Source organism: Eptesicus fuscus, chromosome 6 (assembly GCF_027574615.1).
Source record: "Eptesicus fuscus isolate TK198812 chromosome 6, DD_ASM_mEF_20220401, whole genome shotgun sequence".
NCBI lineage: Eukaryota > Metazoa > Chordata > Mammalia > Chiroptera > Vespertilionidae > Eptesicus > Eptesicus fuscus.
In genome coordinates, this window is record NC_072478.1 from 82,868,269 (window position 1) to 82,895,475 (window position 27,207).

At 40.9% G+C, this 27,207-nt stretch overlaps 1 protein-coding gene and 1 long non-coding RNA gene across 2 annotated transcripts in view; one reads left to right on the forward strand and one right to left on the reverse strand.

Annotated features, from left to right (window-relative positions):
• LOC114231721 (uncharacterized) overlaps positions 1 to 8,222 on the reverse strand; it is a 34,011-nt gene extending 25,789 nt beyond the window's left edge. The window contains exon 1 of the long non-coding RNA XR_003617730.2: positions 7,917 to 8,222. This is a non-coding gene — a long non-coding RNA (uncharacterized LOC114231721). The remainder of the gene's footprint in view (positions 1 to 7,916) is intronic.
• The window catches only part of KCTD16 (potassium channel tetramerization domain containing 16), a 235,006-nt gene that overhangs the window by 27,736 nt on the left and 180,063 nt on the right, over positions 1 to 27,207 (forward strand). The gene's annotated exons all lie outside the window — the stretch shown is intronic.

Here is a 27,207-nt window from a genome sequence, read left to right on the forward strand (position 1 = left end):
CTTTAGATGAAAGCTAAAAGCTGTCCAATAACCTATAAATAAATAATTGCCAGGAAATGTATACACTGGCCGCACTAAAGTCAAGTTCAATTTATACCCTATGAAAGTACACAAGCACACCCAGTTGATGGAATAACATGTTCTCAGTTTATGCTTTTAGATGGAGTCATTTTGCATGGTGATAAAATCTTGTTTTTATGCACAGAGCTTAGTCTACTGATTCAGTGATTTCAAACTTTTAATAATTCATTCTTCTGAGTTGATAAAAGTCTCATGCTTCCCCTTTCTTTGGAGGTTCCAGTGCCTCTCTCAAGGGTGTGGGTCTTTTGTCCATCGCTAAGAGGAGCTAAAATCCCCTATCTTTTGTTTAGCCCAGGGAGCTTCAGTGAATTTGTTGAGCTCTTGACTTCCATGTTTTTGTTTTGTTTTGTTTTAACTAGAGCAGGGGCTGTGGAATCAGTCTGACTGAGTCAAACCCTCATTCTACCACTCATTGTTTGACTTTGTATGTACAACTTAAACTCTTGATGCCTCAGTTTCCTCATTTATAAAATGGGAATGATGACAGTATCTATTGATGGTGTTGCAGAGAAGGTTAAATGAAACTATGAATATTAAGTGCTTAATGAAAGACCTGGCTCATGGTTAGCCCCCAGTAAGTAGTAGGTTTTATTTTTATTATAGAAATGAGATAATTTTTTAGCTTTTTAGATGAAAAAATTATAGTATAATATTCTCTATTCCTTATTAAACTTCAGACAGGTCTTTGAGATTCACTATTGAAAATTTATCCTCATGGGAATGAACCTCATGCCCTTTGGAAGTATTTTAATGTCTGATTCTTATTTTAAAAGGCATAAAACCCACCATAAGAATTTAAGTAACTTGAGAGTATAACCATTCTCATTTTTTCTCTGTACCCACAAATCTTATAATACTTTATGGGTACTGACCCAATACTTACAGACCATAATAAATTTTATACCAAAAGGTTATTCATTGTCAGTGTATGGAGGCTAGATTAAAAAAAATGGTGTAGATCTTGGCAATGACTCTCTTATCCTATTGACATCATTCAACAACAAAACATTTGCCTATTATATGCTGAAGATATGTAAAACTCTATCTCGGCCTATGAGTTGTTAATGCTCTAGTAGAGATACAAACACAAATACAAATAATTATTAGATCATTTGTAAGTGTTATAGCTGAGGCAAAATGAAAATGCAGAGGGAGAACTCTGAAGTAGAGGCAACATTTGAGTTGAGTCTTTGAAGATGAGCAGGGATTGGGCTGCTGGATTCGGGTTTAGAAGGGGGGAAGATCACCCAGGTAGAAGGAACAGCATGTGCAAAGGCACAGAACTTTGAAAGGATGATTCCTTGGAATTTTATGGAATTGGTGGTTAGTCTGTATGTCCAGAACAAAGGATAATAGAGATCATTTTGTTAATTACACTTACCTAAAAACCATGACATACCTCTCCCATAGTGATGTGGAGATAATATAAATAACCCATATTTTGTGAAATAGAGCTTAAGATTATAAAAGATGCCTTCTTAGAGAAACTTGCTTCTAGGATAGTAAGATAGGCAGGAAATTTTAGGAAAGGCATTAGGGGGTGTAGCTTGAAAAGCACATGACTTTATTTGGTAAGAAAGGGGAAGATCTATGCAAAAGCCGTTGGCTGCTGGGATTCTGGAGGAAACATCATGGATGGTATAAACATTGGTCTGGGAGAAAGGAGATTGATGTTTAACCTTGGGGGCCCCAGTTTCCTCATTTGTAAAATAAAGGCTTTGGGCTAGGTGATCTTAGAAGTCTCAAAATTTAACAATTTATCATATTGGCAGTAGCTATTTCAGTACTAAACTATGTTTTGATGGCTTGCCTGCTCCCCACAGAAAAATTCTCTGTGGCAATATGTGACAGTAGGTCAGGTGGTTAGGTACTAGTGACTAGCCCTAGATGGATGGAAATACTATTAAATTTCTGCTTCGATTCTCTGCCTTCATTGTACCTTCTCATCATTCCTATGTTCCAGGGTATTCTGGTCTCTACCCAGAATGTTTATCCTACTATGAAAGTCTCATAGCTTGTCACTTTGCCAATTATATGTTTCTGTTTGGTCTTAATCAGAATAGAAAGCACTAAAGTAATTTTCAACCAAGTTGGTTTGGCTCTAGTTTCTCATCCTATTAAAGAATGGTCGGTATTTAGATTAAATGCCACAAGACTGCTATCCTTACTATCATAATTGTGATTTGGCATATTTGATTTAGTATTAAATTCCAGTTGAGCAGATGGTACCAAGATTTAAACTTATGCTTATCAGACACAGATGGTCCCAACAGTGAACTTTTCTCTTGGTTATTTGTGTTTATAGCAGGTTAAACATAAATGACTTTGCATCATTTTTATTTTGTCTTTTTAGTGATTACAAATGGTTTCTCTTATTCTTCATCTTTATCTTTACTTTTTAATTAATACGTATTTGTCTTCAATGTTGACCCAGATTGTCTCCATTAAACCTGTTCTGTTTTTCAGTTTTTCTGGAACAGGGGGTAAAAAAGTCCACACTGTTAATAAGTCTGGAAGAAAAAGCTCTGTAGTGGTTAAGAGTTCATGATCATGTACCCCTGACCCCCTTCAACCCCCCTCCCCCCAGTGAAGGTTGTCAGTAGCATAATAGAACTTAGCACCAGTCTCTGTAATGACCCAGGCTCGCTCTAGAGACAAGAAAATAAAACAGCATTAGAGAAACAGAGAGATTTATCTGAGGTTGCATGGAAGTGTGTGGAAGAGTCAAGGCCAGATGTATTTCAAATTCCTGTTTGGTGCTCTTTTGAGACAACTCACAGCCTCCTGGAACCACTCCAATTGCTTAGTATCAGATACTGTTACTAGTGACTGGCATTTTTCCACATGGGGAACTTGATGCCATCACTATGGAGAACAAACTCTCTGCCAACTTTCTGAAAAATCACGGGTTTGCAAACGTTTCATGGTTCTGATTTTGAAGGTGGGACTTGTACAACCAGATGGCTATGGAATGAAAGAAGGAGATGATGAGATGAAGGAGGTGGGAGCAATAATGTCGATATAAAATATAGGATAACAAGAGAAGTAAGGATGCTACAACTTAAAAATAAAGGCTCAGGAGGCAAATAGTTCACATATATTTTTGTCTTCTTGAAGATTTTCTTCAATGACAAAAGGCTTCTCAATGACACTTGGGAATCTATTTCAGTATTTCACCACCCTGAGAGTCAGTGAGCTCCTCTTACTATTATTTAGGAATATTAGTTCCCTTTAAGTTAAAGGTTATCACTTCTATTCTTTGGAGGAGGTGAGATTTGTCCTAGGGAGTGTGACAGTCAGGATTGAGAGTTGTTGGGATAAAGGGCTTTATCTGGAGAGTGTGATTCAACTCAGTGATAGGCTTTATTTCTTCCCTAGGATTGTAGTGTATTAATTTCCCAATAGCCATGTTCTCTTTTGGGAAAAATTGAGTTATAAAATGCTAACACTTGGAAAAGGGATGATGAAATTTGAATTAATCCAGGACAATTAACTTAAGCTCTTTGGCATATCTATCAGCATCATTTTTTGAGTTGTCCCCATTTATCTGTTCCCCAAGTGCTTATTGAGTGCCTTCTTGGGATTCACCTAGGACAAGACAGATACTTGCCTACACGGAGTTTATAGTTCAGAGGATGATTCAGACAAGTAGGTAGATGATTAAAATCCTTCTTGATAAGCACAGCACTATGATAGAAACAAGCATGTGGGGCTGAGGGAGCATGCAGGACAGGGGAGGCCTATGAGAAACACTCAATATATGCTGTTGAACAAGACAAGGGACCTAAATTGCAATTTACTATTTCTGTGATTTTGGGCAAGTCTGGGCCTCAGTTATCATATCTGCAAGCTGGGGATAATAATACTTTCCAGATGGCCTCTCAGAGTTTTTATGAAAATCAATTAAAACAATACACTTATGAACACTTAAGAAATCACAATACTATATGAGGGCATTGTTAAAAGAAACGATGTGCTCTTCTTGGTGTTGTGTGTGGTCATGGTATCTAATGTGAAAGTTATTAAGACTTTGGGATTTCAGCCGAAGAAATGTGTCTCTGGAAGTCCCAGAGAGACTATTGTAAAGTTTCTTTTTACAAGACAAAAACACATGACATAAATCCCAGAGACAGGAGTGAAGAATTTAGTTTGCATTTGGAAAGAAGACGATTTTGAGAGGCTCTTATTTCTTTTCTAAATGGATTTTAAGGATATGTATACATCTTCTGGTCCTGTTTTGAGAGACCTCTAATGTTCCAATGATTAAATTCATGGGGTCATCATATTCCCCTAGAAAAATTTAAAATATCACAATCATAGGCCACCTTGCTTTCTGGAATACCTACTATGTGTTCAACATTGATGCCGAGGAAAATATAAGAAGAAACAAGGTGGTCTTTACCATCAAGTGTCTTAGGTATAGTCTAATCGATGAGACATGACTGTCACACATAAAATGATAGTGAGTGATAAATACACAATACATACATTATATGCAAATTTTGGGAGTAAAGGTTTAAAAAAGGCATTGAGATTCCATTGGCACTTGGAGGATGGATAACGTTTGGAAAAGGATGAATGAAATGGGGGAATTACTAATGTTTCTAAGTAAAAGGAAAGCATAAAATTTGGAAACTGATGGAGTGAATAATGCCAGTTTCTGTGATAACATTAATGGCTCCCATTTAAGTGCTTTCTAGATGCTAGACATGTGCTAAGATTAGCTTTACATGTACTCATTTATTCCTCAGAACAATCCTATGAAGTTGGTACTATTTGAATCCCCTAATTTACATATGAAAAATTGAGTTAAAGAGGGATTAAATAATGTGTCATTAGACACATAGCTAAAAACTGGTAATATCAGGTTTTAAACTAAGATATATCTGATCCTAAAGTCCAGGCTATTAACTACCATATTATGTAACTTTTGAACTGTGTGTATCAGAAGGATTTCAAATGAATAACTCTTCATCTACTGAGGAATTAGTCAGCATTTTTGAAACTTCCCAAGTATCTCTTTGAAATCATAACCTTCCTTTCTCATAATATGTTATTCTCTGTATTTTTAACAGTTAAATTTTTTAACTTTGAGATAATTCTAATACAAGAGTTGAAAAAAATAGTACAGACCCACATACCCTTTATGCAGCCTCTCCACATTAGCATTTTACATAACCATAGAACATTTACTGAAACTAAGATGTTAACCTTAGTACAATACTGTTAGCTAAAGTACAGGATTTACTTGGATGGCACCCGTTTTTTCACTAAGATCCTTTTCCTGTTAATTCAGGATCCTATATTGCACTTAATAGACGCATCTTTGAATTATCCTCCGGTCTCAGACAGTGCCGAAGTCTTCCCTTGTCTTTCAGGACCTTGACACTTCTGAAGAGTATTGGCCAGTTATTTTGACGAATGCTTCTCAATTTGATATCTGATGTTTTTTAATGATTAGATTGAGATTATGCATTACTGGAAAGGATACCAGAGTGGTGATGTGTCCTTGTCAATGCTTCATATCAAGGGGTTCTTGATGATAATGCATCCTTGACAATGTCCCTCAGGGCTGCTAGATTGTTTAGGCTAGTGAGGAGATGAAAGAGGAAATTTATCTTTAAAGAGAACAAGAGTTGGGTTGGGATACAGGGGTTGGAAGTGGTAGGTGATGAGCTCTCCTCCCTGTGTATCATCCTCCCCTCTTCCCAGCTACTACAGTGTCAAAAGGACAGATTCCTCTGTCAAGTCATCCATGGTACCTGAGCGCACCTTCCTAACTCTGAAATCACTCTAAAGGATCTAAGCTTTTGTTTGAACCTGATTTTCTGCTTCCATAGCCTGGGGATAGTGATAGTAGAAAGACAGGCACTAGATGAGTAGACAGCATTCCAAATAATGTGATTCCCCTCTGACCTTATTCATGCTCTCAAAACACTTTTAAGAAGCATTAAAAGACAGGGTTGAAAACCCGACATACATGTTTTATTATAGTTGAGGTGGAAAGTTTATATCGAAGGCTCTCATTAAGTCTAGGCATAACAGGATATTACAATAGAATCACTCTTCTGAAAAGAGCCTTTGAATTTTACCATAATGGAGATGGAAAATTACGATCACATCAATCAGTTAAAGGGACAGTACTAATCCCTACCTTAATCACTGATTTTGGTGGCTATTTTACTTTATTTGAAAGCAAATAAGCTTTGTGTGTGAATAAAAATGAAAGGATTGTGAGTATAAAGACTTTATTGCTAGTGCTTCCCTTTGAACACAGTGATTTTCTGGTTACCTGATCTGAAATTAATTGTAAGTCAGTGGCATATGAGAGCGCAGGACAATAATTCAAGGTGCCATATTTTGCCTATGAAGCATAAACATTTTGAACATTTGCATTACTGTTTTTGAATGAGTGGTTTAAGTAGCTGTGAAAGATTAACTATGTTCTTTTGGGTATGATTGAAATACTACATTCAATCTTTGTCCCCCAGGGACAAAACCCCACAAATCCCCGTGTTCTATGAAATGTTAAAAAGTTCTCATGCCAGTGTCTTGCTTCATTTAACTGGTGCCAGGTCTATGATATGACATGGCAACCATGTTTCAGTTCAGAATTTAAGATTTCCATTCTGTTCTTGGGAAGTAGGAAGAAAAGGATGTTGCGGAGAAAACCCTATCCTCTCTTATAATGAAACTAGAGGCCTGGTGTATGAAATTCGTGCATGGGGGAGGCCCTCAGCCCAGTCTGCACCCTCTCCAATCTGGAACCCCTCGGAGGATGTCCAACTGCCGGTTTAGGCCTGATCCTGGGGATCGGGTCTAAACCGGCAGTCGGACATCCCTCTCACAATATGGGACCACTGGCTCCTAAACTGCTCACCTGCCTGCCTGCCTGTTGCCCCCAATTGCTCCCCCCCCCCCGCCGGCCTGGTCTCCCCTTACTGCCCCCCCCCCCCACCCTGCTGGCCTGGTTGCCCCTTACTGCCCCTCTGCCAGCCTGGTCACCCCCAACTTCCCCTCCCTCCGCTGGCCTGGTCACCCCTAAATTTCCCCCCCTGCCAGCGTGGTCACCCCTCACTGCCCTCCTCTGCTGGCCTGGTTGTCCCCCCCCCCCTTGCCAGCCTAGTCGCCCTCAACTTCCCCCCCCTGCGGGCCTGGTCACCCCACACAGCCTGCTATTCGGTTGTTTGATCACTAACCCTCCTGCCAGCCTGGTCGCCCCACACAGCCTGCTGCTCAGTCATTTGGTCGCCCCTCACTGACCCCCCTGTCGGCTTGGTCGCCCCAGGCAGCCTGCTTATTCAGTTGTTTGGTCTCCCCTCACTGACCCCCCTGCCAGCCTGGTAGCTCCATGCAGTCTGTTCGGTCATCCATTTAGTTGTGATGGTCGCTTAGGCTTATAGATAGATAGATAGATAGATAGATAGATAGATAGATAGATCGTTATGTTGGCTATAATTTTGTCTCCATTGATAAGTGCATTTTATGTTGTAGACCTTATAAATTGTGAAGTATTTCATGTGGGAAATCAATAGGTCATACTATGCCCATTTTACATATGAAAATGAGGCTCTGTACCAGATAACTTCCTGGTGCTTACTCTGCTTTTAAGTGACAGTCTGAATTATCCTTTGTGGACCCTGAGAAAAAAGATACCTATCAAGAAAAGCTCCTGGTGGCTTAACTGGGCTCAAATAATAATAAAAAAATAATAATAGCAAAAACAAAAAGCAACAATGAGCTTAGCAACCATTTCTACACAGGGCCCTCTTACATAAACTACATTCAGGGAGAGGCCTGCACTGAACTGCCTGCCTCTGCACTGAGCCACCTACCTCCACTGTGATTCTGCCATCTCAGCCAGCCTGGAATCCTATTTCAATCAATAGGATAGAAGCTTTTCCCATCCATTGAGAGCCACACAGCTATTTCCTCATCAACTTCTTCACTGATCAATCAGAGTAGCTCCATTTTGACCTGTCAGGACAGTGTCTTTTGGACCAATCAGACCAAGGATTTGGAGTCATCATTTGCATCAGGGACTAGGGCGGGGACTTCTGTCAGCTCCCCTCTGGCTTTGAGAGTGCACTTTCTCTTTCAATCTAAGGCTAAAGATTGCATTTCCTGGCTGGAGCTGAAACACTGATGTCTCACCAGAGTAGAGTGGAGCAGACCAACACATGGGCAGAACATATCGGACTAGACCTCTATGGAGCAGAGCTGCCTAGCCAAAGAACTGGCCTGGCCCAAAACACATTTGGATCCATAATTTTTCTTTTGGGTTTTGTATTGGGCTGTCTGTGTATGTGTATCTATTTATGTTTGTTAAGGATAAAGGCAGTATATTACCATTGCTAGATGGTACTGTCAAAAATTGATTTGTAAATTCAGATTTAGATTGTAAAAGGATTCTATTCAATTGGCTTAAAACAAATGAGTGTTCATACAAATTGGAGAAATAACAGAAACTAGCAGAAACAGCCGTGCTGTTTTCACAACCGTGCAGCCACAATTGAGCTTTTTCACTGCTGTGCTATGTCACAATGAAGGTGCTGCACAGCTATGCTGTTTGCATAGCCATGCAATGTCACAATTGAGCTGTTTCATAGCCATGCTATGTCACAATTAAGCTGCTCCACAACTGTGCTGTTTTCACAGCTGTGCTATGTCGCAATTGAGCTGTTTGCACAGAATAGTTTCCTTCTTTACTGCACCCAAAATTGGGGATTCCTATTGGTGTTGAATTGACTTCAGTGCCCTTCTGTTGACATTCCATGGTGATGAGGATGGGACTCTGAAGCAAACCAACATATCTGGCACTTGCCCAACTATGTTCAAGTTTTCTTCCCAGAGGTGCCAGAGGATCTCGGGTAAGTCCTCTCAGATCCAGGATCTCCCATGCTTGTAGTTGAGGTCTCGGAGACTTTATTCATTCAGGTAGGGGGCCCTCATCTGTTGACCTCAGTTCACACGCTTGGACTGAGAAGAGCCCCTCCACGTAATTTGGGTTTGGTGCCTAGGAAGGGTATCTCTCAGTCTCACTTGGCATCAGAGAGGGTATCCTACAGATTAGGACTAGGCCTTGTCCATAAGGTCTGAGAGGACGCACACAGTAATGGGCCCTCGGGGGCCCCACCCATAAGGAGGAGTACAACATGACTAACCCATGCTCTAAGTTTTTACATATAATCAGCCACCGCTTGGGACTTGGGCTGATTACATGTACCAAAATTATGGTCCAGAGTATTTCAATTGGCAATGCCTCTGGGCAAAGACCACACAAGATGTTCCCAAGCTTAGTTGGTCAAGATTGGGTTCCTTTGCAACCCCAAAGCTTGTTTTTGTGTGTGCTCAGTAAGAACAAAGAAAATACTGGGCCTCCCAGAAACCATGGGAAGCTTTTTTATTTATTTATTTTTTAAACTGCTACCTTGCATAAAATCAAGACACTAAAATCAAGACACTACTATCAAGACACTACTATCGCCTCCCTTAGGAAAAAAAAAATAAACTGGCTAAATGCCTTGGTAAATGAAGAAGGAAACCAGTACTCATGAAACTGGAACATAAGGGAGATCGTTGGAAAACTTTTCTTCTGACCCTTGTGCCTGCTACTCAAAAACCAGGTTTACTAAATAAAACCTTGGAAGATCTCTCACTTTCTAGCCTCCCCTCTTGCCTATCGCCCTGCCAACCCTCTATACCTATTTTCCTTTCCCCCATCTTCATCTCCAGATGGGCAGCAGCCACCTGATGCTCAGGCTGCACCTTTGGAGCCATTTTCCAATCCTCCCCAAGGAAAATCTGCTCCTCTTTAAACTCAGGCCTTTGGTGCCAATTCCTTTTACTCTTGGAGCTTCCAACTTCATTGTGAACATTTGCTTTCTATTTTTTTATGTTTGTTGATAAGCCCACCTTAAAGCGAAACTTTTAAAAAAAAGAGAATCTCAAACCTCTAAGATAATGGGATGCATTCTTGTATTTAAAAAACAAAAAATACAGCTTTACGGAAATTCTGACAGCATGAAAACTCTTTGACCATCTGAGCAAAACCTCAGCCTAGTCCAGCTGCCAGAAAACACATTTGGATCCATAAGTTTTCTTTTGGGTTTTATATTGTGCTGTCTGTGTATGTGTGTCTATGTTTGTTACAGACATAGGCAGTATATTACCATTGCTAGATGGTACTGTCAAAAATTGATTTGTAAATTCAAATTTAGATTGTAAAAGGGTTCTATTCAATTGGCTTAAAACAAATGAGTGTTCATACAAATTAGAGAAATAATAGAAACTAGTACATTTGCTTTTAAAGTGCACACGATCTAGGATTAATCTTTAGTAAATAAAAACTAACTTAAGGATGTTGGTTTAATTAAGGACATGCAGTTGCCCACTACTCTCTCACTTTGGAGCTGACAGACCAGATGGGAAACCAGGGTAATGAGCTTGGAGCCTTAATGTGTCATTTACAAGGCTAGAAGGGCACAAAATGCCTCAGATGAAGATCCAGACATTTGTGATAAAGCCTGATTAGGATGTTAGGGTGATTGAAAATGATTGTGTATAGAGAATAAGATGTGTGTTTGGTAAAAGAAAGTATGGGCAATGGAAACACACTTTAATTGGAAGAAAAGAAAGTAATCTTGTCCTAAAGTAAATGATGTTCTAAAATAAAAAAGGACAAAGAACAAAAGATAAAAGATTTACGAAAGTTTCAGAAGGTTCATGGAAAAGGAATCTTGAAAAAGAAATATTATGTGTGGCCAAGCTAAGGTTGGAATGGATTTATTTAAGTTTAAGTATGCTGATCCAGAATTGGAATTTGGGTTCTCGCCCTGTTAAAAGAATAGTGGTTGCTTTATATATATATTCTTGATATGCTCTTAATAAGAAATTATGAAGGAAGGGTAAGATGCATTCTGCATCATCAGGTCTGTGATTACTTAAGGTAAACCAAACCTTAATATCTAAAGAGCTAAATTTTACTTCTAACCATTTAACTTCCTGTAATTCCTTGTGAAGTTTTTAAAGTTTTTAAAATGAAAGATTAAAGGAATAGCTAAAATAAGGGAATCTCTCTTTACAAAAGGCCTATTAGATGTTTGGAAAGTGGATTTCAATCCAGTTGCTGCCACCCCTTCCAGGATAAAAATGTGATAATGATGATCCATATGCATTCTCATTGGGTAGAGCTATAGTCATAGAAGTTTTAAAAAAATACTTGTAGAAAGCATTTTTGCTGCTTGGAAAATCCCCACAGAATCCCATAGGATCAGAGAACTTGTTTCACTAGACAAATTCTATACCAGGTGTGCAAAGCTTGGCTGATATTATAGCATTTCCATTGCATGTATCATCCCTGGTCCTCTGGTTTCATAGAACAAACTGACAAAATAGGTGAAATTCAAATGGTAATCTTGTTGAATCTTTTCATTTGCCTTGGCCTAAAGTCTTTCCCTTGATGTTGTTAACTTAAGATCAATTCCTTTGGGAATACATCAATTGTCCCCTTCTGAAGTTTTTACTGGAAGGCCTATCCTGTGAGGTTAGATCAGGGAATGTGCAAACCTGCCTTATTGAGAGTTTTTAACTTATTGCTAAGAACTTATAAACGTTCTTAAAATTAATGCAAGTTCACAGGGCAATCTTTTCACAGCACACTTCATGGAGACAGGCACCGAGCACCATGGCCTACAACTCAGATACATGGTCCATCAAAAAAACATCTCCACAAGAACTCCCTCCAGCCTCACTGGAGTGGACCATACAGGATATTGTTAACTAATCCCTGAGTTGCCAGGTTAACAGGTACTGATCCATGCATTTATTTTTCATTTTAAAAGGCCCCCAAACTTGCAGCTCATTCACCTGATTGAACACCCCAGCCTGTAGGATACCTCAAATTAGAGTTATCTAGAGCTTGGCTTTTGCCTTGACAATTTTACATTAAATGTCTTATCTTTGAGTCTGTATTACCTTGCTGAAAAAAATCAGAAAATGTCCTATGTTGTTGATATTATTATCTACTGACATTTTTATAAATGGATATATTTAACTAGTAGACTGGCAGCTTCTTTTGAAATTTTCCCTTTTCTCCTTTCTGAACTTAGTTTAATCTCTGACTGGAACTTGTGAACATCTGTCTAGAATTAATGAAATGACCTTGTTTGGGTCCCAATCAACTGAACAACAGAGACTGTCATACTTAGGAGCTGAGTGTCACTGATGTAGGTGAAAGTAACTAAAGTGTTGTAGAGGGGAAAACTCACAGGCTAATCCCTCTAAAGATTCCCTAAAGCTGAGACTTTAGGAGGAAAGTGTTAAAGGAAAGTAATTACTAGAATAACATATACATGTGGTTAACACACTCGATGTACTGAAAGTAGGGATCTTTCTTCGAAGATTAGTTTGAAACATAATGTGCCAAAGGCTCCCCCTATGTGTCCCCAAGCCTGCCTGCTCCCCCTCTGCCTCCATAAAGGGTAGAATTTGCTCCAACATATTACCTTATTCTTTGTACCTCTGCAGAAATTCTTTCATCCAGAAATTTCAATGTGTTTATAAATATAAATTAACAAGCCTCATCATTGTTTCTCTCCACAGAGATGGTTCATTTAAGTAACACAGAAATTTACCTAAATGGCCTGCTCAAGGTCACCTGAGAAGTCATTTGTGTCACCTGGCAATGGATACTCCAAGTGTAAAATACGTAGCAGCTTCATTGCAGATCCAAATTCATTATATCCTTTGGCAAGTACCACTGGAGGGATGAATCATCTTCTTTACTTTTTACAGCAAGGCTCCTACCTGTTGGTCTTTTCTCAACCTCACTGAGCACCCAATACCTGAAAACCCAGACTTCAGCCCTCCTCTCTCCTATCTTATCTGCCCCAAAAGCTGAGTAAGGATAGAACATGAATTTCTTAAAAGATATTTTTTATGGATCATTTTGATTAAATAAGTAGTTGGCAATATTTTCTTTTGTTCCCCCAAACGTTTCTATTTTTTAATATTGATTTTGTTGCCACTCACTGTGCTAGACATACAGAACACTACAGTCATGTTCCTCCTTTCATGGGAAGGACTAACAGTAAACAAGAATCAGCCACACTGTGTTCAGTGCTATGAAGATGACAAACCTGACCAGCTGGCAGGTAGGAATGGATGGATCAGGGACATTGTCTCTAAGCAAGTGATATCTGAACTGAGGTCTGGAGCATGAGAATAAGTCAGACTTTTCATTTTTATCTTATATTATTTTTTGTATCTTACATATTTTTATTTCTAATAAAGTAAATGTTCATCTTTAATATACCACATAAACAAAAGGATCGTGAGCCCAAAAAGTGAGAAAACCACTGTGGTTTATGCCCACCTGTGATTGGTCCATTTCTTGCTCTGTCCTCAAAAGATACCATTGAGAGGGAATTACAAAGCACTCCTGTGTAAGACCCTGGCCCGGCTGAGGTTTTTGTCCATGATAGCCCAGAAAGCTGATTTGTGGTGACCTGTTGCACTTAGACTAGTTAGCTTCTTTTTCCCATTTTATTTCCATTTTGTGTTTCCTCATTTTTCTTTTATTTTTTTCCTTTCTTTATTGTGTTTTATTTTGACTCTGTTTTTAAAAAATATTTTAAAATTATATTTTTCTCAATTTTTGTTACTTTGAAGTTGCCATGTCTCATGATTTTGCAGCCCACTCTGCCAACAAGGAGTGCTATATTGGCGATTACCTCCTCCTGAACACCATTGGCAAGGGATCCGGGGCTTAGGTGAGGTTGGCCCAGCACTTGCTGGCAGAGACAGAGGTAGTTGTAAAAACCATTAGTCAGTGGGGCTTCTCTAGATTTTTCCAAGGATTTTATTGTCTTAAGAGGAAAATCCCCCAAATATCATAAAGTTATTTGAGGTGATAGTCACTCAGGAAAAATTGTTTCTTTTTATGGAGCATGTGAGCCGAGGGGACTTATTTGATTATCTGGAAAATTGTGGACTATGGATGCATGACCGAGGAGGAAGCCTGAGCCATGTTCCATCAGCTGGTATCAGTGGTACAGTACAGCCACCAGAGGGGCATCGTCCATAGGGACCTGAAGCCAGGCAACATACTTAGAGACAGTGATATGACCATCAAATTAGCAGACTTTGGCTTCATTAGGGAATTTACCGACAAGAAACTGAGCTCCTTCAGGGGCACCATCTGCTATTCGGCCCCAGAGGTCTTTCAGCATCAAACCTATGACGGCCCCAAAGTTGATGTATGGAGCCTAGGGCTAGTTTTGTACAGGATGGTGATGGGGTTGTCCATTTGTGGGGGACAACTTTAGGAAACTAAAGAAGGAAATACTGAGTGGACAGTTCCATGTACCATACCTTATGTCAAGTGGAGGTAAAAAACTTTAATGACCCTCAACCTCAGCAAAAGACCAGAAGATATAATGAAGGACCCTGGCTCAACATGGGTTAGGAGGAAGAACCAAGGCTGTACATTGAGCTACCCCTGGGTGACTTGGACCCATAGGAAACAGAAATAATGAAGAACCTGGGATTTAGGTAGCACAAGATCCAGACCGCAGTAAGAGGAAGAAACTATAATAATAATATGGGGATGTACATGATTCTAGATACCACAAAAACCAAGTTGAAGGGCAATGCCATGCAAACCATCAGGATAATGCCCTGCCCCTCCCCAACAGCAGCGCTTCCCCAAGCCAAGAGGTTCAGCCATCAAGGTACAATACCCCAGGTAGCCTTGAAATGAGGATGGCCACTTCCCCAGCCAGCCTGGAATCAAGGATCACCACTCCCCCATTTGTCCTATAGTTGATGACTGCCACCCCCAGCCTAGTCCTCCAGTGTGGCCCTGGGGGCTTCTTCACCACCCACAGTAGCAGCAGCACCAGCAGCAGTTGGTGGAGCCCCAGAGGGAGCCACCCATGAAAACTGCCTCCATCCAAGCTGGGCAGCGTGATGGTGGGACCCAGCCTCTCCCGCTGGCCACAGCCATGGTCAGCAGGGAGTGGTTTGGAGGGTCTTCATTTTTTTTCTTAATATTCACATGCTGTAGGCTGTGCACCAACAAGCAGTATCTCAAAAGGACAGGACTAAAGCCAAAATAATTTTTTAAAATTGTGGACGCTAAGGTATGGCCACAGTAAAAAATGCTGGAGAAATCAAGCATCACTCTCTGCATTTTAAATGTTGAACTTGATGCTGAGCTCCAGGGAGGCTTCCCATTGGTGTGGGAGAAGAGCCAGAGGCTGGACGCAAATAACTGTTGGTGAGAGAGGTGCCTGAAATGCACGCTGTGCATACAAGGTGAGAGGACTTGGTCTGATGGATGACTGCATGGGATCTACATCAGGAGAGTATCCAGCAGCTCCATGGTCTTCAGAAGAATCTTATCCAAAATACCTGCTGAGCTCGTAGGACTACTTGGAGCCCCCTGGGGGCCTAAAGGAGAGGCCACCTTTACTGAAGTCCACCCCTTGGCTCCTGAATGAGACTTCAGAGACTGGACTTTTTCCTGGGTCCTTTCTCCCTCCCCTGCCTTCTTTGCTCCCATGTTTATGGGGGTTCTTATTAAAGTACTTGGTTTGTTAGAATTTTGTAATAAACTTGATGTTCCAAAAAGTGTATTGGATACTCTGTTTTTCTTCCTCTGCACAGAACTGGGACTGTGCATCCTATAGTTTGAGAAGTGTGTAGTGATAATAGTACTTGGACTTTATAAGGGGAACTCCCAACAGGAACAAGTGTGGTTCCGGAAAAGGCCAGCGCCCAGCATGCAGGGCAGGTTCCAGGCACCAGGGCACAGCAGTGGGCGAAGCAGGTAGAGGTCTCCATTCTCATGCAGCTGATGGCCTGGGTGTCTATGACCTCAGCAGGAGTCACCTCGCCTGACCTCTTGGCTTTGCTCACTTCCCTCTGTGCTGGAGTCATTCTCAGGTGGGCTTTCCCTGTATATATATGTCAGACTTTTACATACTGGGGGAACCATGCTCCAGGCAGAGGGGACAGCAAAGCTCAAGAAACGAGCCCAAGTGGGAAAGAACTTGAAATTTTTCAAGGTGGCCAAAGCGTAGTGAGCTGGTGTGAGAACAGCAGGAGTTGTGGCTGCAGACGAAGGGCAGAGTGTGGGCCAAGGGAGGAGTGTGCAGTTTATTCTGAGAACAGTGATCAACCCATGAAGGGTTTAAGCAAGGAAGTGATAAGATCCGATTTATGTTTTAAAACTACTAAATTGTGGAGAATATTCTCCCTCTGCAAACATTTTTATCTATCTACATATTACATGATTCACCAGGCCGGACAGGTTTTCTTATAATCTCTGAAGAAATAAGAGCTGGGAATTGTTTGTTTTTCCCACTTTAATCCTTACCACACCAGTTCCCTGAGCACCTAGAAATGTAAATGAATACATTGTTTTAAAAGGGAAAAAACCTTTTGTAGCCTCTATGGTGCTGATTCATTGCTTTTTGTTTGTTTTTACATTCTTATTGAATTTATTGGGGTGACATTGGTTAATAAAATTATATAGGTTTCAGGTGTACAATTCTTTTTTTAAAATTTCATTATTGTTGAAAGTATTACATATGTCAACTTTTTCCTCCATTGACCTCTCCCTGGCTGCTCCTGCCACCCCCCCCCTCCCAGCAGAGGTGTACAGTTCTTTAATACATCATCCGTATACTGTATTGCGTGTTCACTACACCAAATCAAGTTTCCATCACCATTTAGCACCCCTCCCCCGCATCCCCTCTTCTACTTTTCCCACTCCCATCTCCCTATGGTAATTGCCATACAGTTGTCTATGTCTGTATTTTGTTGCCCATCAGTAGATGAATGGATAAAAAAGATGTACATTTACACAATGAAATATTACTTGGCCATAAAAAAGCCTTACCCTTTCCGACAGCATGGATGGACCTGGAGAGCATTATGCTAAGTGAAATAAACCAGTCAGAGAAAAATAAGTACCTTATGATATCACTTACATGTGGAATCTAATGAACTAAATAAACTAACAAACAAAATGGAAATAGACTCATAGGTAGAGAACAGACTGACAGCGGTCAGAAGGGAGTGGGGTTGTGGGGTTGGGTGCATAAGATAATTAAGAAATAATACTCCCAAACTGATTCATTGTCTGGCATCACTGATGAGCTGATCTGCTTGCCCCTTTCCCAGAGGAACGTGGTGTTCCTCTGACTCATCTGCCCTCCTTCCCTGTGATCCCTACAGCACGTGGCATAGACATCTGTGGGACTCTCATCACTTTGTTGTCATTAAGTGGTTCCCTTCTCCTCCTTGCCCTGACCTTCCATTCCCGAGTACTTGACGACTGGGAACTTCCTCACCTTTGTATTTGCAGTTATTGTCACAGAGCCAGGTCCAGAGTAGGTGCTCAGAAAATGATGGACAGGTGAACAATCCACCTGGTGACTATATGGTGGATTGTCCCAAACCAGGACACATTGGAGTGTAAAAGGGAATGTGATTAATCACCATGCGGGGAAAACAGTGTAAAGTTAGACTCAGATTTTATTGAGATGCATGGTCACCTGGATGATCATTGTAAAGAACTATGAATAAAACTGTGAACTCTGCAATTCTGGGGATCTCCTAGGAGGCAGTAGGACTCATTTGCTCCAGCTGGTTTAGGCTAGTAGTTCCTAGAGCTTGAGAGACATAACATAAGACATGTTTATAAGTAGCAAGGGCATCAAGATTAAGTAATATAAATTCACACTTTCATAGTATGATTCCCTTTTCAATTCTATGTTAGTATTTCTAATTATGACAAAGGGAGGAACTCTCAGTTGATGCTAGAGCATCTTTAACCCTCACAAACTCTCATTAATCTTCCTTTTTAAATGAAAAGGGAACAAACCTCAGGATCAGGATCATTGAATATGAAATGGTATTTGGCTGGCATTTAATATTATTATGTTAATTATTTTATGCTTTCCTTTTCTTCATGGTAAATTATGGTCATTGTCCAGGTAGGATTGAGATATAGAATTTCATTTTCAATTAATCTTTTGAAGTAAAAATGATAAGTTTTAAAATATATATGATAAAGGTCATACACAGATTTTGCAAAAAAGCATAAAGTTGATGTGCAAATGACTGAAGTTTGGGAAACTCGATCAGATGATTTCCAGCCTATTTCTAAGCCTTGAAGGTTCACATTAGGAAATTAAAGTAATTTAGAAAAATACATATGTCAGGAGTATATATCACTTCTATTTATTTTTATAGTATTTTTTATTATAAAGATTATGCATGCTTATTGATGAAATATGATCCTGGAAAATTCATAATGGCAAAAAGATAAATTTTTGTGTGGGTTTGATCACTGGTCAGGTTGCATACAGGAGGCAACTGATCGATGTTTCTCACATTGATGTCTCTCCATTCCTCTTTCTAAAATCAATAAAAACATATATTTTTAAAAGTAATAAACAAGGAAACAGAATAACACAATTCAGGGAAGAACAATTAACATGTAAGGTTTTTATTTAATTCTTTTAGAAATATGATAACTTTGAATTTTAAAAGGGTAATACATGTGTAAATGTGTTTTTTTTATTAAAAATTAACAATATAATGACTATAAGTATTAAATCTTCCCTTGTGTACTTAAAAGTTTAACTTACTCAAAGTTAATATACATGTAATATTTAGCCCCATACTTATTCAGTAATTTAAGACACATCTTTACTAAATAAAAGTTCATATAATTTCAGTCAGTTATAATGAGATGAGTGAAGCTTCCTTTTGGAAATTGTGCATTTAAGCCCGCTTTTATTACTTGCCAGAGATACACACTTTCCAGCTCTTTGCACTCTTACCTTTCTGCTATGGAAGAATCCTATATAATAAAGAGGTAATATGCAAATTGACCATCACTCCAACACACAAGATGGCCACCCCCATGAGGTCAAAGATGGCTGCCCCATGTGGACACAAGATGGCCGGCAGGGGAGCGCAGTTGTGGGCGATCAGGCCAGCAGGGGAGGGCATTTGAGAGGGACCAGGCCTACAAGGAAGGGCAGTTGGGAGTGATCAGGCCTGCAGGGGAGAGCAGTTAGGGGTGGCCAGGCCAGCAGGGGAGGGCAGTTAAGGGCAACCAGGCCTGCAAGGGAGGGCAGTTGAGAGTGACCAGGACTGCAGGGGAGGGCAGTTTGGGGGGACAAGGCCTGCAGGGGAGGGCAGTTGGGGGCAACCAGGCCAGTAGGGGAGGACAGTTAGAGGTGACCAGGCCTGCAGAGAAGGGCAATTGGGGGTGACCAGGCCAGCAGTGGAGGGCAGTTGGGGCAACCAGGCCAGCAGGGGAGGACAGTTAGAGGTGACCAGGCTTGCAGAAGAGGGCAGTTGGGGGCAATCGGGCCAGCAGGGGAGGATAGTTATGGGTGACCAGACTGGCAAGGGAGGGAAGTTATGGGTCACTGGGCCAGCAGGGGAGGACAGTTGGGGGAAACCAGGCCTGCAGGGGAGGACAGTTAGGGGTGACCAGGCCTGCAGTTGAGGGCAGTTTGGGGCGACCAGGCTGGCAAGGGAGGGCAGTTAGGGGTGACTGGGCCAGCAGGGGAGGACAGCTAGGGGCAACCAGGCTGGCAGGGGAGGGCAGTTAGGGGTGACCAGGCTGGTAGGGGAAGGCAGTTAGGGGAAATCGGGCTGGCAGGGGAGCAGTTAGGCATCGATCAGGCTGACAGGGGAGTGGTTAGGGGGTGATCCCACCGGGATTGGGCCTAAACAGGCAGTCAGAAATCCCTTGAGGGGTCCTATATTGGAGAGGGTGCAGACTGGGCTGAGGGACACACGCCCCACCCCCCCGTGCATGAATTTCATGCACCAGACCTCTAGTAAAAACATAAGAGGAAACAGCTTTGGTTCTATTGCCCTATAAAGCCAACAGGTATAGGGAAGTAATTATCTATAATAATAAAAGCATAAATATGCTAATTAGACCAGACATCCTTCCTGATGTCCTTCCGGAACAACTTCCAGATAAAGCCAGGGCTGTGAGGGAAGCTGGTGCTGGCAGCCAGGGGAAGGAAATCCTACTCTTGCACGAATTTAATGCATCGGGCCTCTATCCTATCTAATAATAGACAAATATGCAAATTGACCATACCTCCGACACACCCACAAACCACACCCACAAGCCATGCCCACCACCCAATCAGAGCGACTATGCAAATTAACCCAAACCAAGATGGCTACAGCCACAGAGAGCAAGGTTTCCTAGGTAACAGAGGAAGCCAAGCTTTCTGCCTGCCCTTGCCAGGCCTAAGCCTCCACTCAAGCTACAAAGTTTCAATTATAGAAGGTAAACAAATTCAAACAAATGGCAGCAGAATGGAGCTTGAGAGAGCAGGCCAGGGTTGTCACCGGCAACAGGGGAAGCAAAGCTTTCTGCACACCTTGGCCAGGCCCACCCGCTTAAGGCAACAAAGTTTCAATTATAACCCCAACACAAATGGCTGCCGGCCTCGGAGGGGCCCTAGGCTTGGCTCCGCTGCTGGCTACAAAGTTTCAGTTGTAGAAGGAAAATAAATTCCAGATACCAGGGCCTCTGCCTGGGTTGCCAGGGGGCGTGGCCAGGCTGCAAACCACCACAGGCCCCTCGCTCAGGCTGCCCCACGCCCCAAGGGAACCCCCACCTGATCCGGGACGCCCTTCAGGGCAAACCAGTTGGCACCCACCCCTGTACCAGGCCTCTATCCTATCTAATAAAAGAGTACTATGCAGATTGCTCATCACTGCAACACACAATATAGCTGCCCCCATGTGGTCAAAGATCCTGCCCCCATGTGGACACAAGATGGCCACCACAAGATGGCCAGCAGGAGAGGGCAGTTGGGAGGCACCTGGCCTACAAGGGAGGGCAGTTGAGAGGGACCAAGCCTGCAAGGGAGGGCAGTTGGAGGTGATCAACCCTGCAGGAGAGGGCAGTTAGGGGTGACCAGGCCGGCAGAGGAGGAAAGTTGAGGGCAAACAGGCTGGCAGCAGAGTGGTTAGGGGGTGGTCAGGCTGGCAGGCAGAAGCGGTTAGGGGCAATCAGGAAGGCAGGCAGGCAAGCAGTTGGGAGCAAGCAGTCGGACATCCCTCAAAGGGTCCCATATTGGAGAGGGTATAGGCTGGGCTGAGGGACAACCCCCATCCGTGCACGAATTTCGTGCACCGGGCCTCTAGTTTTACTTATAAAAATGTTACAGGTGCTGAAAATATCTATTTACATTTTCTTCCAAAGCAGAACATCAGCATGGTATAACATTATCACTTTAATCACAAGCAGACAAGGTGGTTAGGAAACAACTACAGCAACAACAACCATTCCACACCAAGATAGTAAACTGCTGTTCACCCACAGCTGCATGTTCCTCTCTGGCCCTAAGGGTTTCTCTATTCAGGAGAAAATTACTTTATTTTGAGGTTACAAGGTGAGAGAGATTGGGATTATGTGGTCTTATTAGAGCACTTTGTCAGGAAATGTAATGAAGGCAAGGGGATAGCTCATGATCTTGAAACAAAACTCCTGTTCATTCCCACCAGCTCCACTCAACCTGACTACCAATTTTTTTTATTTTTATTTTTTAAGCCTACAACACCTGGTATTCCCAGGCTGACTACCAATTTAAAGGACTGTAATCTCCAGGAAGACTGGGGTTCCATGAAGTTGGCTGTATTCTCTGTGCCTTAAACAGTGCTTGGTTTTTAAAAGACTCCTTAACATTGTTGAATGAATGAGCCACCATCATAATAACTAGTATTGCCAGATATCCAGTATGTATTTGGTGCTATGATTTACTATGCCAATTCCAGTAGTTAGTATTATCTGAATTGTCTCATTGGGGAAACAAGCTCAGAAATGTTAAGTAATGTGTCAAGTTCGCTCAGTGATGGGACTAGGATTCAAAGCTACAAATGTCTGAGGTCAGTGCTTCATTTTTTTTCTCCTATAGAATGAAATAGTTATATGACTTTATAAAGGGCTTCATACTCCAGTATTGTGGTCTGATAATAGTAAAATTACTTAAAAGACAAATAGGGAAAAAAAAAAAAAGAATCCACGTATGTTCTTGGGATTGTGAAAAAGTTATTTTCTGAATAAGAATTGCCTCTAAAGTGTTGGGGATATGAGCCTTTGGTAAGTGACAGACATTATTAATACTTTTAGGCTCTGTTAGAATGGACAGCTTGTATATGTATATGTATATGTATATGTATATGTATATGTATATGTATATGTATATATGTGTCCATTGTCTTACATCTTCTTTTGTCACTTGTCTAACCTATCTTCACCCATCTGGTAGCTGGGGGCAGGCACTAGGGGCTCAGAGAGCACCTGGACTGGATTCCTCCTTCCCATCCTTTGCCTATATTCGCAGCTGGGCTGGCTTATGAGGTAAATGGGAAGCTGTAGTAAAGAGAGCCCAGAATGTCTGCAGAAGAAAAGCAGAGGGAGACACCAAAACAGCCCTCCAGAAGATGAGAATATCAGAAAGGTTTGTTCACCAGAGTTTGCAGTTTCCTGAAGCTTTATAAATAATTCAGGTGGGTGATGTTTTACTGAGAACTGCACCATCGCCTTGAAAGCCTAAGGATCTAATAGCATTTAAAAAAAACCTTTTTATTTATTTTTTATTTATTGATTAAGGTATTATATATATGTCCTTATCTCCCCATTGCCCCCAAACCCCCCACTCATGCCCTCACCCCCCTGTTGTCTGTGTCCATTTGTTAGGCCTATATGCATGCATACAAGTCCTTTGGTTGATCTCTCGCCCTTATCCCCACTCTCCCCTACCTTCCCTCTGAGGTTTGACGGTCTGATCAATGCTTCTCTTTCTTTGGATCTGTTTTTGTTTATCAGTTTATGTTGTTCATTATATTCCATAAATGAGTGAGATCATGTGATATTTATCTTTCTCTGACTGGCTTATTTTGCTTAGCATAATGCTCTCCAGTTCCATTCATGCTGTTGCAAATGGTAAGAATTCCTTCTTTTTTACCACAGCATAGTATTCCATTGTGTAGATGTACCACAGTTTTTTAATCCACTCATCTGCTGATGGGCACTTGGGCTGTTTCCAAATCTTAGCTATGGTGAATTGTGCTGCTATGAACATAGGGGTGCATATATCCTTTCTAATTGGTGTTTCTAGTTTTTTGGGATATATTCCTAAAAGTGGGATCACTCAGTCAAATGGTAGTTCCATTTTTAGTTTTTTGAGGAAACTCCATACTGTTCTCCACAGCGGCTGCACCAGTCTGCATTCCCACCAGTAGTGCACGAGGGTTCCTTTTTCTCCGCATTCTCGCCAGCACTTGTCATTTGTTGATTTGTTGGTGATAGCCATTCTGACAGGTGTGAGATGGTATTGCATTGTTTTGATTTGCATCTCTCGGATGATTAGTGACTTTGAGCATGTTTTCATATGTCTCTTGGCCTTCCTTCTGTCTTCTTTCGAAAGTATCTATTTAGGTCCGTTGCCCATTTTTTTATTGGATTGTTTATCTTCCTTTTGTTAGGTTGTATGAGTTCCCTGTAAATGTTGGAGATTAAACCCTTATCGGTGATAACATTGGCAAACATGTTCTCCCATGCAGTGGGCTATCTTGTTGTTTTGTTGATGGTTTCTTTTGCTGTGAAATATTTTTATTTTGATATAGTCCCATTTGTTTATTTTCTCTTTAGTTTCCATTGCCCTAGGAGCGGTATCGGTGAAGAAATTGCTTCGGCATATGTCTGAGATTTTGCTGCCTGTGGATTCCTCTAGTATTTTTATGGTTTCCCGTCTTATGTTTAAGTCCTTTATCCATTTTTAGTTTATTTTTGTGTATGGTATAAGTTGGTGGTCTAGTTTCATTTTTTTGCATGTATCTGTCCAATTTTCCCAACACCATTTATTGAAGAGACTGTCTTGATTCCATTGTATGTTCTTGCCTCCTTTGTCAAATATTAATTGAGCATAGCGGTTTGGGTCAGTTTCTGGATTATCTATTCTATTCCATTGATCTTTATGTCTGTTCTTGTGCCAGTACTAGGCAGTTTTGAGAACAGTGACTTTGTAATACAACTTGATATCTAGTATTGAGATCCCACCTACTTTGTTCTTCTTTCTCAGGATTGCTGCAGCTATTCGGGGTCTTTTTTTTATTCTAGATGAATTTTTGGAAAGTTTGTTCTAGGTCTGTGAAATATGCCGTTGGTATTTTTAATGGGGATTGCATTGAATCTATAGATTGTTTAGGGTAGTATGGACATTTTAATGATGGATTCTACCAATCCATGAACACAGTATGTTCTTCCATCTGATTATTTCTTCCTCTATCTCTTTTTTCAGTGTCCTGTAGTTTTCTGCATACAGGTCTTTTACCTCCTTAGTTAAGTTTATTCCTTGGTATCTTAATTTTTTTGGTGTGATGGTAAATGGGATAAAAAAAATTCTAACAAAAAACATCAAGGCTTTGACCAGACATCCTTTTCCAACCTCAGTGTTTTTTCCTTCTTGGAAAAAAATCAGTAGCACGCAAATGAGGTTGTTGTAATTGCCCACCTAATGTGTACAATTTTAGCTTCAGTGTCATGCTAATAATAGGCAATGTGCACAGAGTATATGAAACTAGCAAGCACTGGAAATTTCTATTTTTTCTTTTTCTTTACTGGCCAACAGTTGGACACCGTGTCTCTGGGAAGAAGTCATTGAATCAGTTCTTTATTTAACCTCTCTGCTGACTTACATTCCCTGTCCAATGACAAAGATATTTTAGTCCATCTGCTCATTATTAAGTATGGATTTCCCCCATAGCATTTTATTTTATTTATTGTCTATATTTTTAATTTAATTTTAATTTTTAATTGAAGTTATTGGGGTGACATTGGTTAGTAAAATTGTATATTTTTCCGTTTCAGGTATATATATGTTTTTTAATTTTTTAAATTATTATTATTTTAACTTAAATTCTTTATTGTTTAAAGTATTATATGAGTCTCCTTTTCCCCCCATTGACTCTCCCCGGCCGCTCCCATCCCCCAGCACATGCCCTCACTCCTACTGTCTGTGTCCATTGGTTATGCTCATTTGTATGCATACAAGTCCTTTGGTTGATCTCTTACCCTCTTACCCACCCTGCTTTCCCTCATAGGTTGGACAGTCTGTTCGATGCTTCTGTGTCTCTGGTTCTTTTTTTGTTCATCAGTTTATGTTTTTCATTATATTTCACAAATGAGTGAGATCATGTGATATTTATTTTTCTCTGACTGGCTTATTTCACTTAGCATAATGCTCTCCAGTTCCATCCATGATGTTGCAAATGGTAAGAATTCCTTCTTTTTTAATAGCAGTGTAGTATTCCACTGTGTAGATGTACCACAGTTTTCTAATCTACTCATCTTAGGCTGAGTAGATTATCTAATCTAATCACTTAGGCTGCTTCCAAATCTTAGCTATTGTAAATTGTGCTGCTATGAACATAGGGGTGCATGTATCCTTTCTGATTGGTGTTTCTGTTTTCTTGGGTTATATTCCTAGAAGTGGGATTACTGGGTTATCCACTGATTTCTGTTTCTTGAGATACAGAAATATCCTAATTCTAAAGTCTATTTCTCAATATTCTAATTCTAAAGTCTATTTCTCAATAGTCACAAGTGAAACAGGCCAGAAAAATGTGGATAGGTTATGAAACTCCATCATCACTCCCAAGGAGAGATTATAAAAATTTGCCAAAGATGGTAGGTTTTCAGAGAAGATGGGATAGAATTGACTTACTGGTAAAAGTGTGGGCTCAGGGTGAGATGGCCTGGTTTGAGTCTAAGCTGTACCGTATATGAGCTGCATGACACAGCACCTTCGTTAACCTTTCTGTGTTTCAGATTCCATGCTTATTAACTGTAGATACAGTAGTTCCTACCTAAGATGGCTACTGTGAGGATTAAGTAAGTTAATAAATGGAAGGTACTTAGGGCAGGGCTGGCCCGCAGGGAGAACTTTAAAATGTTTGCTGCTCTCAGTTCTCCTATTGTCTTAATACATTTGCTATGTGAGGCCCTTCTACCTGGCATGCAGGATCAATGCAGCAAATATTAATTGAGTAGGTTAGTGGATGCTTTCTGAAGTTTCCACCCTGAAGCTGTGACTGTATATACCATATTTCTGTTTTTCATTCTGCTTTCCATCATTGCAGGTTGTATTTAAGGGGTTGGTGCTCTCCTCCTCCTGTATCCTTGACTTGCTATGCATGATTCCACAGAGGATGGGCATGGCAAAGAGGCAGTTTGTCAAATTAGGTGCCTTTCTTTCCCTGAAGTGACAGATTTATAGTGATCAATTTGAGTTGACATGACTTCGAGTTTTTACTTTTCTGCTTATAAACAGATATATCTCTGAATTGTTAAACGATAAACTGAGGCCTATTAAAATTTTAAGAGTTTATTTGAGCTAAAATCAATTTGAATCAGGCAGCACCCAATCTAGCAGATAGAAAGGAACTCCAAGGAGCTGTGCAGAAAGATTTTTATAGGCAGAAGGGAGTCAGTACAAGAATGTGTACTAGGCAAAAGAGCAGCTTGGTTATTGTAAGGTTCTCTCTCTCTCTTATCTTTTTTTTTTTTTAAAGAGAGAGTGGAAGAGGGGGAGAGAAACATGGATGTAAGACACATCAATTGGTTGCCTCCCACATGCCCCCTCCAACCTTGGCTGCGGATTGAACCTGCAACCCAGGCACATGCTCTTGTCCAGGAATCATACTGGAGACTCTTTGGTCTGAGGGCTGACGCTCTAACCACTGTGGTACACTGGCCAGGGCACACGGTTCCTTTCGTTTAGATGATTGCCAGGGTCTATCAGACAGATTACCTGACTAGTGCTGATCAGGTAATTTCTGATTGGTGTGAGATTTCACTTCTATGAGGCTGAAACTGTAATTTAAACTCCATTTGGTGACATGGGGCTTAGCTTGGCGACTCCATTTTGGATTTGGTTGTCTTGTTTTTTATTTTAATAAATCTTTATTGTTCAGATTATTACAATTGTTCCCCTTTCCCCCCCATAGCTCCCCTCCACCTGGTTCCCACCCAACCCACTGCCCTTACCCGCACCGCCCCCCACT